This window comes from Lepus europaeus, unplaced genomic scaffold (assembly GCF_033115175.1).
Source record: "Lepus europaeus isolate LE1 unplaced genomic scaffold, mLepTim1.pri SCAFFOLD_416, whole genome shotgun sequence".
Classification (NCBI taxonomy): Eukaryota; Metazoa; Chordata; class Mammalia; order Lagomorpha; family Leporidae; genus Lepus; species Lepus europaeus.
The window spans coordinates 27,762-40,966 of record NW_026909292.1 but is presented as its reverse complement, the minus strand read 5'-3'; the positions used below and the strand labels follow the sequence as shown (position 1 = coordinate 40,966).

The 13,205-nt window shown below is 55.1% G+C and overlaps 1 protein-coding gene across 1 annotated transcript in view; it reads left to right on the top strand.

Moving 5' to 3' along the window:
• Nucleotides 1-3,321: 3,321 nt before the first annotated feature.
• LOC133755376 (E1A-binding protein p400-like) overlaps nucleotides 3,322-13,205 on the top strand; it is a gene marked incomplete at its 3' end in the record, with an annotated part of 37,378 nt that continues 27,494 nt past the window's right edge. Inside the window, exon 1 of the mRNA XM_062185488.1 lies at nucleotides 3,322-3,394. The remainder of the gene's footprint in view (nucleotides 3,395-13,205) is intronic.

Sequence of the window (13,205 nt, the reverse complement as noted above, 5' to 3'; positions counted from 1 at the left end):
ACACACGTTTCCGGGGGTTCTGGAGCTGGAGCCCTCACCCTGACCGGCGTCTGGGGAACTCTCTGCCCTCCTTGCCCCTGCCAGGGACCCGTCCCCCCTCCTGAAGAGGAGCTGGCCTGGGCAGGGAGGCCACTGGGAGCCACGGTCAGGGTCTTGGTAGCCAGCCCCTCTCCCAGCCGTGACCCACTTTGATAGAGAAGCAGTTCTCTGGGAGCCAGGGGAGCCCATGCCCCCTTGGCTGCCCCATGCTGCGCCCTGTGCTGACGAGAAGCCGGCCCAGCGAGGGGAAGAGCGGCCAGCAGCACTGGGTGAGCAGGGTGGCCTGCAGGACCTGGCTGGACCGGCCTCGAGGAGTGACCCGCGGGGGCCCCTGCCTGCAGCTGGAGGACGGCCCAGGGAGTGGGATTTGGGTCAGGAAGCCACCACTGCCCGTGTCCCTGAGCTGCTGGCCGGCCTTGCCGAGTTTCTCGGCCATGGGTGCTGCACACTGGAGTCCTGCTCCGGTGTGCGGCCGAAGCTTTGTGACGTCACCACACGGGGTAGAGTTAGGCACCAAGGCAGCTCAGGGGAGGGAGAAAACCCGTTTGAAACATGGAGCCAGGGTACGTCCAGGTGGGTTGTAAGCCCGAGTCTGAAGGCCCAGGTCACTCTGTCCAATGAGAGGGACAGAGCGAGAGCCGAGGCTGGGAGCCGTGTGGGTGGCAAGGTCCCAAGTCCCTGGGCCATCACCTGCTGCCTCCTGGGTGTGCAGCAGCAGGAAGCTGGATCAGAAGCGGAGCTGGGACTCCAGCCACTGTGGTGCGGGATGCGCGTGTCCCGAGTGACGAGTTAACTGCACCAGACACCCACCCCCAACCATCGCCTCTGAGCAACGGAAGAGCAGCACCCAGGTGGTACAAAAAGTACCAAAGGAAAAAGAATAAAGAAATTGCTTTTCACCAAAATTAAACCCTCATTAAAACAGCCAGCCCAGGTATCCGTCAAACCAGCTCACTATTCTGCATTAAGAGGATTGAGTGGGAAATCTGGGCGTGTTCAGCATATTTCCCGTATACATGTGCTTTTTGTTTGTTTGTTTGTTTTTAAGATTTATGTATTTGAAAGTCAGAGCTACACAGAGAAGAAGAAGCAGAGAGAGAGAGAGAGAGGTCTTCCACCTGCTGGTTCACTCCCCAATTGGCCACAATGGCTGGAGCTGTGCCATTCTGAAGCCAGGAGCCTCCTCCGGGTGCAGGGGCCCAAGGAGTTGGGGCATCTTGGGATGGGCATAGCAGAGAGCTGGATCCAAAGAAGAGCAGCTGGGACTCGAACCGGCGCCAGCAGCCTTACCTGTCACGCCATAGCACTGGCCCCAAGAAATCGGGGGTTTAAGTTTTCTGTTTAAACTCCAGGGAGAGCTGATTCTTGTGTTGCCACCAGAGGGCAGCACTATCGTTCTTTGTGTCCACTCACTGATGGCAGAGCCAAAGCCTCCTGTCCACCAACAGTTTTTTTTTTTTTTTTTTTTAAGATTTATTTTTTTGAAAGGCAGAGTTAGCGATAAAGGAAAGGGAAGAGAGCGAGGTCTTCCATCTGCTGGTTCACTGCCCCGTGCTGCAATGGCTCGAGCAGGGAGATCAGGAGCCAGGAGCTGCTTCCAGGACTCCCCCGTGGGAGCAGACCCAGCGCCCACAGGCTCTGTCATGCCACAGCGCTGGTCCCCACCAACTCTTTCTGAGAGATCTGTTCTCCAGCTCACTCCAGATGTCTGCAGCAGCTGGGGACAGGCCCCCGCTCACAGCCATGCACTCCGGGTCTCCCAGAACGTGGGTCATCACCTGCTCCTCCCACCCCACGCCCAGGGTGTGCATCAGCAGGAGGCTGGACCAGAGATGAGGCCCCGCCCCGACCCAGACCCCTGATTGGGCACGTGGCTGTGCCGAGCAGCAGCAGATGCCCGTCCACCAGAAGACTCCATGTCCATTTGCAGGCACTGCCCCTCCCATCCCCCAGCCTCTGGCAACCACGAATCTACTTCCTGTCTCCATGGATCCGTGGACTCACCTGCTTCCGACTGTTCACTGGCCCTTTGTGTCTGGCTGATGGCCAAGCCTCACGCATGCTGTACTGCCCCCCAGGGCCCGGTTTGTCACTTGAAAGAGGGGGAGACACTTTCCACCTGCTGGTCCACCACGGCAGCCAGGGCTGGACAAGACTGGAGCCAGGAGCTCCATCCCAGACTCCCACGCGGGTGCAGGTGCCCGAGCACTGGCCATCTGCTGCTTTCCCAGGGCATTGGCAGAGAGCTGGATCAGAAGTGGAGCAGCCGGGACTGGAGGCAGTGTGCATGGGGTGCTGCTGTGGCAGGCGGCCGTGTGGTCTAAGTGGACAGCCCACACTGTCCACCGCCAGCTGACAGACATTAGAGTCTGTCCACTCTCTGGCTATTACGAATCATGCTTCTAAGAGCAGTGCGCGGTGGCTGGGCTGTGCCTTAGCTATGGTCAGCTCTGGGCAGACCCACCAGCTGTCCAGTGTGGCTGCAGCGTTTTGAATGGCCTGCTTTTTTTTTTTTTTTTTTTTGAGATTTATTTATTTTAAAGTCAGAGTTACACAGAGAAGGAGAGGCAGAGAGAGCGGGCTTCCATCCGATGGTTCACTCCCCAGATGGCCGCAACCGCTGGAGCTAAGCCGATCAGGAGCCAGGAGCTTCTTCCAGGTCTCCCACACGGGTGCAGGGCCCAAGCACTTGGCCGATCCTCCACTGCTTTCCCAGGCTACAGCAGAGAGCAGGACTGGAAGTGGAGCAGCCGGGACTCGAACCGGCGCTCACATGCGGTCCATCACCGCAGGCGGCAGCGTTGCCCACTACCCACCGCTCCGGTCCAGCCATCCTCGTGGCTGAAGTGTCGTGCTGAGGTTTCGGTTCGCATTTCTCTGACGTGTGGCGGTGTGGAGCACTGTCACGTGCACACTGACCATTCGGACACGACAACTTGAAGGTTGGTTTGGGGAGAGTTACAGGCAGGCCGGGCCCCCTCCGGGCCCCCAGCACTGGCGGGGATGCGGGGGTGCGTGTGCATCCCTCTCCCGCGTCCTGTGGGCCGCCGTCTGCTCACGGTGCCTTCCCGACCCGCTGCTCCGCCAGGGGAACCGGGGAGCCGGCGGCCTCCCTGCCCAAGGCCGGGCTTCCGGACCCGGCCCCCGGCGCGGGACGAGCCTCGCCCCTCGTCCTCTGGCGCCCTCGCGCGGCGAGGGGCGGCGCTGCGGCGCGGGCGCGGAGCGTCCCTTCCGGCTCGCCGTAGCCGCGCGCCGCCGCTTCCTGCCGCCGCGGACCCGGATGCGCGAGCGGCTGCGGCGCCGCTGCGAGCCTCCCGCCCTCTCGACGCGGCCGGAGCCGGGCCCGAGTCCCCGGGTGAGTGGGGCGGCGGCGCGGGGCGGGCGGGCGGCCGGCGCCCGTTGCCCGCAGCCCCGCGCCCGCGGCCCCGGGGCGCCCGCTGGCCGGGGGCGGCGCGGCGGGACCAGGCCGCGGCGTCGGCTTTGTGCGGGGCGGCCGGGGCGGGGCGCGGGGTTTCGGGGCCGCGGCGGCGCCTCAGGGCCGGGCGGGCGGGCGGGCCCGCGGCGGGGGCGGCCGCTGCGCTCCGGGGCCCCTCAGGCCCCCTCGGGCCCCCTCGGGCCGCGCGGCCCCGCGCTGCGCTCGTCCCGTCCCCGGACGCGGCGTCGAGGCGCGAGCGGCGCGGCCGCCGGCCCGGACCGTTTGCCCCGCGGGGCCGCGGCGCGGTGGTCGCCGGAGGGCGGGGGCCGCGGAGATCGCCCGGCCGCAGCCCCCGGCGCGTCTCCATGAGGGCGGCGGGGCCCCGGCCGCCAGAGGTCGCCGGCTGCTCCGCGCGCGCCGCGGCAGGAGGCCGGGGCGGCGGCGGCGGCGCCGGGGCTGTGGGCCGCGCCCGGCCGCCGGGTGTTCGAGGCTGCAGCCCGGCGCCGCGGCGGCGGCGGGCGGCAGGTGGAGAGGATGCGGCGGGGCGGCGCCGGGCCGGCCCTGCCCTGGACGCGCCCCGCCGCGCCGGCGAGTGGAGGTGGCGGTCACCATGCTAGCGGGGAGTGGCCCTGGGGTCGCCGGAGAGGTTGGTTCTGCGCTCGTGCGGTGACGGCCGTGCTACAGAGCTGTGTAGTAAAGTGACTTTTTTTTTGGTGGTGGGGGGGGGGTATATGCCCGTGTACTGTGTGGCTGGGGAAACGGTCTCTTAGAAACTGGGGATCTCGTGCTGCCCAGAGATGAGCGCCCTGCTCCGGGGCCCCTGGGTTTGCCGTGCGAATAAGCAGATGGGATTTTACCTCATTTTCTGTGCTCTAGAAATGTAGTCGCCGTACCCGGGCTCCCGGCTGCTGGCGCTGTGGCTGGAGTCCTTCCTTCGGCTGATTCTCTCCTCCGAGTGCCCCCCCTCAGCGTGCACGTCTGGACCAGCTACCCTGTCGAGCCCCAGCCTCCTTTTATTCCAGAACTGGGAAGTTTTTTGTGTCCTCCCTGTCGCTGCTTGCTTTCCTCGGCCTCGCCTGACCAGTGTCGCCTCCTCCTGGCACAACCACACTGCCAGGTCCCCTCGGTAGCAGCCTTTGCCGGCCTCCCCTGGCCCTGCCACCTCCTCACACGTTGTTGGTCTCCGAGCCCAGGTGGTCCCGTCCTGTGTGCCGACTGCACGTGCCGTGGCGCGGTGTCCAGGCTGGATCCTCCCTTCCCGGAGTGCCACTTTTTGGGCGTTTGGCCCAGCAGTTCAGTCCCTGCCTGGCACAGCACACCCGTGGTGGAGTGCCTTGTTTAATCCAGCTCCCCTCTAACGCCTCTTGGTCTGCTTTAGCACAGTGCCCCCACCTCAGCAGTTTTGTGTTTTCATTGACGTGTAGTAGGATTCACTTTGGTGTAAAAGTCTGAGAAATTTGACAGCTGTTGTGTGATTTTCCCCATAATCCAAGGAAACAGCTCCTTTACCCCAGAAGGTCGGCTCGTGCGGCCATTGTAGGTGACTCCTCCCTTCGGCCCTTGGTGACCTCCGATGCCCGTCTCTGGTCTCTGGATTTCTGTCATTTTCCAGAATGCTGTGTAAAGGAAGTCACCTGGCTCTTTGCAAGAACGCGAATCCGCCTGTTGGGTGCTGAGTGGTATCCCATGGTGCGGGTGCACACGCTCTGACCCTCCTTCCATCGGTGTGCTCTGTCTCCAGGTGTCCTTCTGTTCTTCCCCATTGGGAGATGTTCCCACTACTGCTGACCCCCTCCCAGAACTGGTGCTCATTGTTGTGTGTGTTAGGACTTGGACCCCCACCAAGGGCAGTGTCTCTCACAAGGGGGTGAAAATTGGTTCTTGGGAGAGGGGTGAGAAAATTCTTTGATAGTGGTCTGTGGCCTCAGGGTGGTGTTAGAGCTTCCTGGGGTTCATGACTACACATGTTCGTTGGGGGACAGTGGGAAAAGATTGGGAAACAGCAGTAGAATGAGGAGTTGAGGACTGGCAACTTTATTACTTGCTATTTGTGGAAGCACTTCTATTTTTCTTCTTTTCCTTTTTTAAATTGTTTATTTATTTGAAAGGTAGCATGACAGAGACATTGAGAGAGATCTTCTGTCTGTTGGTTGGAACCTGAAACTCCCACATGGGCAGCAGGGGCTCAAGCAATTGGGCCATCTTTGCTGCTTTCCTAAATACCTTATCAGAGAGCTGTCTTGAATGTGGTGCAGCGGGTTGATGCCCTGGCCTGAAGCACTGGCATCCCATATGGGTGCCAATTCAAAACCCGGCTGCTTCACTTCCGATCCAGCTCTCTGCTATGGCCTGGGAAAGCAGTAGAAGATGGCCCAAGTCCTTGGGCCCCTGCACCCACGTGGGAGACCCAGAAGAAGCTCCTGGTTCCTGGCTTCAGATCGGCGCAGCTGTGGCCAATTGGGGAGTGAACCATCGGATGGAAGACCTCTCTCTCTTTGCGTCTCTTCTCTCTGTGTAACTCTGACTTTCAAATAAATAAATAAATCTTAAAAAAAAAATTTTTTTTAAAAAAAGAATGTGAAGCAGCCAGGACTCAAACTGGGGCTCTGATATGGGGTGGTGGCCTAGCCTACTGCCTCACAACATCAGTCCCGCTCCCATTTTTCTTGAACTTCTCTCTCAAGCTGGAATGGATCCCACCTCGTCTAGTACAGGGTTGGCCCACAGGGTTGAAGACCTGTTCCCACCTCTGCGATTCTAAAACTCTGGGGAGGTGCTGGGTGCAGATTTTCCTGTTGACCTCAGCACCTGACTGTAGCTGGTGGTTCTCTTTAATAACACAGTGTGATAAACCTGGACAGGTGTTTTTTTTTTTTTTTTTTTTTTTTTTTTTTTTTTTGACAGGCAGAGTGGATAGTGAGAGAGAGAGAGACAGAGAGAGAGGTCTTCCTTTTTGCCGATGGTTCACCCTCCAATGGCCGCTGCGTCCGGCGCATTGCGCTGATCCGAAGCCAGGAGCCAGGTGCTTCTCCTGGTCTCCCTTGCAGATGCAGGGCCCAAGGACTTGGGCCATCCTCCACTGCACTCCCGGGCCATAGCAGAGAGCTGACCTGGAAGAGGGGCAACTGGGATAGAATCCAGCGCCCCAACTGGGACTAGAACCCGGTGTGCTGGCGCTGCAAGGTGGAGGATTAGCCTGTTAAGCCACGCCGGCCGACAGTTTTTTGTTTTGTTTTGTTTTGTTTTTTAAGGTGTATTTATTTATTTATTTGAGAGGCATAGTGACAGAAGGAAAGACAGGCAGAAGTCTACCATCTGGTTGTTCACGCCTCATATGCCTGCAACAGCTGGTACTGGGCCATACTCATATTAGGATCCAGGAACTCCACCTGGATCTCCCACTGGGATGGCCGGGGCCCAAGTACTGGGGCCATCACCTGCTACCTCCCAGGGTGCACATTAGCAGGAAGCTGGAACTCAAATGAGGCACTCTGATGTGATGCGGCATCCCAAGTGGCAGCCAGCCTGCTGTGCCACGTCACCTGCCCCATAGTTTAACCCATTTTGTGTCATTTGGAACTTATAATAGGAACCTTGATAAACTCCTGGTGAGAGAAGACTGAATCGTTCTCGTATAGATCTTTTGTTATTAGCTTTTCGATACAGGATACTTGATATCGCCATGCGTTTTTGTTTTCTTTCTTTTCTTTTTTTTTTTTTTTAACGATTTATTTATTTGAAATGGAAGTAGAGCATCTGGGTCTCGAACCGGTGCCCATATGGGATGCCAGCACTGCAGGTGGCAGATTTACCCACTATGCCACAGCACCAGCCCCTTTATTTTCTAATAGGTTTTTTTTTTTTTTTAAGGATTTATTTATTTGAAAGGCAGAGTCACACACACACACACACATATGCAGACACAGCAAAGGAGCAAGCTTGTGAGTGCTTTTATAGACTATTTCATTTCCCAAATGGCCGCAATGGCCAAGTCTGGGCCAGGTTGATGTCGGGAACCAGGAACTCTGTCCTGGTTTCCCACATGGGTGGCAGGGTCCCATTTGCTGTTGCCATCCCAGATGCATTGGCAGAGAGTTGGATAGGAAGTGGAGCAGCCAGGACTTGAAGTGGTGCTCAGATACAGGCTGTCCGTGTTGCAGTGCCTCCATGCCAGCCCCTGAAGTTACCAGCTTATATAGAAAGTACTTCTTGGCCGGCGCCGTGGCTCAACAGGCTAATCCTCCGCCTTGCGGCGCCGGCACACCGGGTTCTAGTCCCGGTCGGGGCACCGATCCTGTCCCGGTTGCCCCTCTTCCAGGCCAGCTCTCTGCTGTGGCCAGGGAGTGCAGTGGAGGATGGCCCAAGTGTTTGGGCTCTGCACCCCATGGGAGACCAGGAGAAGCACCTGGCTCCTGCCATCGGAACAGCGCGGTGCACCGGCCGCAGCGTGCTACCGCGGCGGCCATTGGAGGGTGAACCAACGGCAAAAGGAAGACCTTTCTCTCTGTCTCTCTCTCACTGTCCACTCTGCCTGTCAAAAATAAAAAAAAAAAAAAAAAAAAAAAAGAAAGAAAGAAAGTACTTCTTGGCCAGCGCTGCGGCTCAATAGGCTAATCCTCTGCCTCGCGGCACCGGCACACCGGGTTCTAGTTCCGGTCGGGACACCGGATTCTGTCCTGGTTGCCCCTCTTCCAGACCAGCTCTCTGCTGTGGCCAGGGAGTACAGTGGAGGATGGCCCGAGTGCTTGGGCCCTGCATCTGCAAGGGAGACCAGGATAAGCACCTGGCTCCTGCCTTTGCATTGGCACGGTGCGCTGGCTGCAGCGCGCCAGCTGCGGTGGCCATTGGAGGATAAACCAACGGCAAAGGAAGACCTTTCTCTCTGTCTCTCTCTCTCACTGTCCACTCTGTCAAAAAAAAAAAAAAAAAAAAAGAAAGTACTTCTTGTTGTAGCATTCTCAGGTAGACAACTTCAAAGACAGTAGCACACTGACAGTTCCACAGTGAACACTTGGACTACCCCCGTTTCTGTTGGCATTTCACTGTGCCTGCTTTGTCACATCTCTCCATCCGTCAGTATTTTAAAAACTTCACAGCGGGGCCGGCACCGTGGCTCACTTGGTTAATCCTCTGCCTGCGGCGCCACCATCCCATATGGGCGCCGGTTCTAGTCCCAGTTACCCCTCTTCCAGTCCAGCTCTCTGCTGTGGCCCGGGAGGGCAGTGGAAGATGGCCCAAGTGCTTGGGCCCCTGCACTCGCATGGGAGACGGGGAGGAAGCACTTGGCTCCTGGCTTCGGATCGGCGTGGCTCTGGCTGTAGCGGCCATTTTGGGGGTGAACCAACGGAAGGAAGACCTTTGTCTCTCTCTCTCTCACTGTCTAACTCTATCTGACAAAAACAAAACAAAACAAAAAACTTCACAGTGAATTTCCAAGTAAGTGAAAGCAATGCTTATGATATGTTTAAACTTTTTAAAAAAACTCCCTTCGGTGGGGGTAGTTCCATTTGTAGGGGTCTGCGGGTTACTGGAGGGGGGCCCCAAAGATGGCCTGGAAACAGCCCTGAGTGTGTGGTGGGTGGGGAGGCGGGGTGCATTCTGTGGGGAGGGTGGTTCTGGAGCTCTGCTCTGCTCAGGGAAGAAGAGAGGCTGTGTGTGGGGAGTGGAGGGAGGTGAGGCCCTCGTGGTGGGGCTGGGCTGGCTGCAGATGGCATTCTGCCTCAGTGATGGCCTAGCTCTCCCTGAGTCGCCTTCTCAGGACACAGTCTGGAGCCTGCAGCAGCAGCCTGCCAGTGGGGTCCACACCCTCCTGTGTTGGGTGGCGGGAACCTGGTGTCAGCCTCCAGTTGCATGCGTCTTAATCCCACACAGCCGTTTATCAGCTCTGCCATTTTTGCCTCCTCTGGTTTTCAGGCGTGAGAGGGAGGGAGAGAGAATATGAAGCAGCAACTCTGTAGAAAGAGGAATTAAAATTAGAAACATAGCCAATTTTAAAAGTTGTTTAGCCATTGGCAATAGCTTAGCTGTCCATTGGGGTGTTAAATAACTTCTTTACGATTGATTGTATGTTTCTGTCAGATGGTTATAAGCTCACTTAGGTCAGGAACCATTTCTTTAAAAAACTGAGGTGTAAGTTTGTGCATTTCATTGTGCAGTTCTGTTAAGTTTTGCCAAACACATTCATCTTGTGTCATCTCAAATTGTTTTCTTTCTTTTCTTCTTCATCTTTCTTGTTTGTTTGTTTATTTGACGGAGTTACACAGAGAGAGAAAGAGAGGCAGAGAGAGAAAGAGAGAGAGGTCTTCCATTCTCTGGTTCACTCTGCAAATGGCCGCAATGGCTAGAGCTGTGCCGGTTTGAAACCAGGAGCCAGTAATTTTTTCCAGGTATTCCACGTGGATGCAGGGGTCCAAGCAATTGGGCCATCCTCCACTGTTTTCCCAGGCCACAGCAGAAAGCTGGATCAGGAGTGGAGCAGCCAGGACTCGAACTGGTGCTCATATGGGATGCTGGCACTGCAGGCAGTGGCTTTACCCACTTCACCAGAGTGCCGACCCTGCAGGCAGCAACTTAACCCATTATGTAAGCCCCACAAAACAAGCTTTTCATGTATTTATTTTTTAAAATTTATTTATTTGAAAGAGACAGAGAGGAGGAAGGGGAGAGAGGGAGAGGGAGATCTTCTAGTTGTTGAGAGAGAGAGATCTTCCATCCACTGGTTCACTCCTCAAATGGCTGCAATGGCTAAGGCAGGGCCAGGCTGAAGTCAGGAGCCAGGAGCTTCTTCTGAGTCTCCCACATGGGTGCAGGGGCCCAAAGACTTTGGCCATCTTCTGCTACTTTCCCAGGGTCATTAGCAGGGCACTGGATTGAAAGTAGAGCAGCGGGGACTTGAACCTTTGCCCATTTGTGGTGCCAGCACTACAGGTGGTGGCTGAACCTTCTATGCTACAGCTTTGACTCCCAAATCATGCTTTAAAAATAGTTCCACACCCCCAAAATCCCTCCTTTCTGGTCAGCTCCTTCCATACTGTCAGGTTCCAATCTAACCTCTGTTGCTGTGGTTTTTGCCTTTTCCAGAACATCATGTCATGATGCACACAGCATAGAGTCTTTGAGTCTGGCTTCTGTCTCTTGGCATCTTGGACTGGGATCTTCTGTGTTGTTGGGTGTGTCAGCAGCTCCCTCAGTGGTATTGCTGAGTTGTGTCCTGTTGTATGTGTTCCACAGTTTGTTGTCTGTCCATCAGGTGAAGAAGGTCAGTATTAGTACCTTCCTATGTTTCAGTGAAAGTTTTTAAGTTTTAATTTATTAGAGACAGAGACAGAAAGAAGGAGAGAAAAAGATAGCGCCCACCTGTTGATTTACTCCCCAAATGCTGGCAAAAGCCAGGACTGGGCTGGGAAATCACTCCAGGTCTCCCACGAGGATAGAAGGAACCCAGTTCCTTGAGCCATCACCATTGCCTCCCAGAAAGCTGGAGTTAGGAGCTGGAACCCTAGCTCTCTAGTATGGGTCGTAGGCACCTTAACTGGTAGGCTAGACACCAGCCCCTGAAAATATTTTTTTTAACGTAGTAATGATACGGTTGTACAATTGGTGTTCTTTTTTCACTTAATATTATGAGGGTACCTCAAAAAATTAATGAAGAAAATGGAGTTAAGTGGTGGCTTTGGGGCAGGCATTTGGCATAGTGGTTAAGACCCCTGTCAAGAGGCCCACGCACTGTATCAGGGTGCCTGAGTCTGATACCCAGCTCCATCTCCTGACTCTGGCTTCTTGAACGTGTCTACCCTGGAAGCAAGCGCTGGTGGCTCAGGTAAGAGGCCCAGCACACACGTGGGACCTGTGGACTGAGTTCCTGGCTCCTCTCTTTGGTCCAGCTCAGCTCAGCCCTGCCCCAGCCATTGTGGGTGTTCTGTCTGACTCTCAAAACATCACTTTGCAAAAATAATTTGAAATCCATGCATAGTCATGCATCTGAACAGTTTTTTAAAATTTTTATTTATTTAATTTTTTTGAAAGAGAAAATTGTGCCATCAGATGCCAACAGCCAGGTCTGGGCCAGCCTGAAGCCAGGAGCCAGTAATTCCATCTGGGTCTTCCATGTGGATAGCAGGATCTGACATCCTTGCTCTGTCATTTGCTGCCTTCCAGGGTGCACGTTAGTACTTTACCAGGCCTCCTTCTGATTTTTCCAACCAGTGTGGAAAAATCATAGCGCCAATGGCCACCAGTTTGAACCCTTTCCATTTTTACTATATGTTCTCCATCTGGAACTTGAACATTGAACGTTTCTGGTTATTCTTTTTGCTTTTAATATGGTATTCTGCCATGAATATATTTCATGAACAAATATTTTTAATTGATAGGTTAATTTTTTTCTTTTTTTTTTTTTAAGATTTATTTATTTATTTGAAAGGCAGAGTTAGAGAGAGGCAGAAAGAGAGAAAGAGGTCTTCCGTCCACTGGTTCACTCCCTAAATGGCTGCAATGGACAGAGCTGGACCGATCTGAAGCCTGGAGTGTCTTCCAGGTCTCCCACATGGGTGCAGGAACCCAAGGATTTGGGCCATCTTCTGCTGCTTTCTCAGGCCATAGCAGAGAGCTGGACCGGAAGTGGAACAGCCGGGTGCCCACATGAGATGCCAGCAGTGCCGGCGGAGGCTTTACCCATTATGCCACAGCGCCAGCCCCTAGGCAAATTTTCTTAGGACTTATTTCAGGGTTACTGTGTAAAAAGGTCATTGGGTCACATGGATACCTTCCACTTGCAGCACCGTGACTTGCTTTTGCTAGGTATGTTTTGGCTTATGGACCACTTTGCAGTATGTTGCACCCCCTCCATGCTCTTGCCTGGGTTCCCATTGGTGGTGTCTGAGTCCCAGTTGTCTGAGTTAATGCCTTGGCCAAGCACAGGGGAGACGATACTGATTTTCATCTGGGTAGCAGGGCTGGACATTCCATCCTGAGCTACTTAAGTAGATGTTTTCCTCTTTTTGTGAACTGTGTGTGTTTGCGTACGTGTGCGCACACGCGCGCACACGTGTGTGTGTGTGTGTTTAATTGAAAGGCACAGTTACAGGGTGTGGGGGAGGCAGAGACAGAACGATCTTCATCCACTGGTTCATTCCCCATACAGCTGCAGGGGCCCCAGGAGCCAAGGAGTAAGGAACTGCTTCTGGGTCTCCCGTGTGGGTACAAGGGCCTAAGCACTTGAGCCATCCTCCACTGCATTCCCAGGCACAGGGGGCTGGATAGGAAGAGGAATAGCTGGGACTTGAACTAGCGCCCATATTGGGATGCCGACTTCACAAGCAGCGGCTTTACTTGCAACATCATAACGCCAGTCTCCGTGATGAGATTTTAAGTTGATTTCCCCAAGGTATCAATCTGTTGTCCTCACATAATGCTTTTCATCTCCGTTATCGCCTCCCCTGTTGAATGAGTCACTGCCCACTGCTGTTGCTTGCTGACCGCCTGTGATGTTCTGGGCAGGTATTCTAAGGGAATAACCCTAAATGCACCCTACAGCAGTGTTTTCTGCATTTGTCCCATCTCCTTATTATTCTCCCCTCACGATACTTACTTCAAAAATCAAAACCTTGTTTTGAAAATAAAAAGCAAGGTTATGTGCCCTCTGGTGGTGTGGCCCTAGTTGCTGGCTGGCTGGGGCTCTTGTTCCACGTCCTCCCTCCTTGGTGTTGGCTGCAGTTTGTGCTGTCTTCTGACTGCATCTCTGCCTCCCACA